A 2,531-nucleotide genomic window follows, 5' to 3' on the forward strand; every position below is an offset into this window, starting at 1 on the left:
ATTTATAAGCAGAAAAATATTTTATATTTTATTTATTATATTTAAAATATATTAATAATTTAAATTTATACTATAAATAAATTCTATAAATTTATAAATATAAGAAAATATATTATATATTTGTTACTTATAATATATATATACAAAACTAATTGTAAAAATATTTTATGGAAACAATAAAATTGCATTATATTGAACAAAATAAGAGATCATATATATATATATATATATAGACAATATAAAACATGATTCAAATCTAATTTAAGTAATCTGATAAACAAATCTAAATATATATTTATTAAATTTAAAATTAAATATTAAAAATATCTCAATACTAATATTATAATAATTAATTTATTTATTTTTATTTTTATTTTTATATATATATTTTTAATTATAGCATATTATGGTATGAGTTTAGACGACACTAAAGATTGTTTAATTTTCCATTTTTATTTAAATCTTATTGTTCTGTTAAATGCACGTGCTGTAGATTTGTACATATATTAATTCACAAATAAATTTTACATTGACTAATAGTAATATATTTAATTTCAATAATCCAATTAATACGCAAATTTCTAGTCACAAAATAAATTCATTTTAATTCCATCACCTATGTTAATAATAATGCGTAAAAATCAAACTTAAAATATCATACACTCTTAGGTTGTGTTTGGTACAGATAAATGAGGCAAGAGAAATGAAAATTGTATTATTTGAGTAAGAGAAATGGAATTTGAGAAATAAATCATTTTCATTTCTCTGTTTTCATTTCTCTCTCATGTGCAGAGAAATGGAGAGAAATGATATTTCTTAAATTTTTTTAAAATTGTTTATGTATTATTTAATTTTTATAATTTTTTTAAATTTATATTATTTCAATTTTACAAAAAAACAAACTTAATTTATTTTTAAATTATTTAATGTTTACGATCTTTTAGGAAATTATACTAAAATATGTAATCTTAAAAAACATCGTATATAATTTATAATTTTTTTTAAAAAAAAATATTCACCAAAAATATTTTCATGAATTCTCATTTGTTAAAAATTTATTTTTATCCAGTTAATCATTTATTCTTATTTGATCATTCATATATCTACATTTATTTTTTTTATATTTCTCAACTTATCTGCAATCTCATTATCTACTCTCATTTTTTTGTATTTTCATCACGTATGGATTTGCACTACAGTTTAAAATTAAATATGTTGCGACATTTGTTAAGTGCAAATATGAGTCCCACATCGGAAGAGGAAAAGGCATATGGGGTGATGGTGGGACTATAAATAGTGGGAATTGTGAATGGAAATTGTATGATCCTTCGGACAAGTTTGAAGGGGATATGATGAGTGATAAATGCTCGCAAAAAAAATATGCGAGACGGGTGCCCGCCCAAAGCCTTTTACAACAATTGGGTCACAGCCAATCTGATCCCTGTTTTACTTATTTTTTATTTATTCTGTTTTTTATTTTTGTCCATTTTATATAGTTTATTTATTTTTTATTTCTTTAAAATATAATTACTTAATATTTTTTAATTTTTAAATTATTTTTATTATGATTAATTTTATTAATATTTTTAAATTATTTATTAAAGTATATAATTATTTTATTTTTTTTTAAAAGAACAAATTATATATAACGGAATGAAGTAAAAATTTATAACAAATTGAAGGATTTTGAATTATATTAATAGATCTAAATTATATGGGAGGGAGGAGTAGATTTTTTTTTTTTTTTTTTTGTTCTTTATTTAGTATATATATATAATTTATTTTTAGTATTTAATTTTAGTTTATTTTTTCAATGTTATGAAATTAGATTTATTTTCAACTAAAACTTAATTGACATATATAATGAAAGTAATAAAATATAGTTTTTGTAGAATTCTTTAAAGATAGATCTTATGTGAATGTGGTTTTGAGTTTATATCATTAAAATGAAAATTTATGTAATGTTTTTAGCATAAAATTTATCTTTATTGTAATATGAAAAACAAAGATTTGATTTATTTATTTTTTGGAGAAAAAAAAAATTATGAATGATAAAAATCACATTAAAAAATCCACAAACACACCCAAAGTAGAAATATTATTCAAAATTTAATATTCTCTCCGTTTCTTCAATTTTTATAATTAGTAAATATATTAAAAAATTACGATATAATATAAATAATTATAGATTAAAATTAAAATAATTAATAATTTAATTAAAATTTAAAAATTATTGATTATAAAATTTAAATTATAATCAAAGTGTATAATTATTTTTCTTAATAAATAATTGACAAATACTCTATGTCTCACATAAAGTGTCCATTTTTTATTTATTTATTTTTATTTCTGATAGTCCCACAATTTATCAATTCATTTTTTGAAAATATAATTATTTTATAATTTATAATTATTTTAATTTTTATTAAGTTATTTACTTATTTTAATATTAATCAATAATTATTTTTATTAATACACATTTTAGTTATTTAGTAATTATATTTTACCTAAACTTTCGTATTTACGGTAAC

The 2,531-nt window shown here is 17.8% G+C and overlaps 1 non-coding gene across 1 annotated transcript; it reads left to right on the forward strand.

The window, feature by feature from the left end:
- The first annotated feature begins 1,344 nt into the window (after positions 1 to 1,344).
- Positions 1,345 to 1,442, forward strand: LOC127264608 (small nucleolar RNA Z279/snoR105/snoR108). The gene has a single exon (XR_007841791.1). It is a non-coding gene; the product is annotated as a small nucleolar RNA Z279/snoR105/snoR108 (small nucleolar RNA).
- The last annotated feature ends 1,089 nt before the right edge of the window (positions 1,443 to 2,531 follow it).

The sequence above is a fragment of the Andrographis paniculata genome, unplaced genomic scaffold (assembly GCF_009805555.1).
Source record: "Andrographis paniculata isolate CXL003 unplaced genomic scaffold, ASM980555v1 Contig70END, whole genome shotgun sequence".
In the NCBI taxonomy this organism is placed as follows: domain Eukaryota; kingdom Viridiplantae; phylum Streptophyta; class Magnoliopsida; order Lamiales; family Acanthaceae; genus Andrographis; species Andrographis paniculata.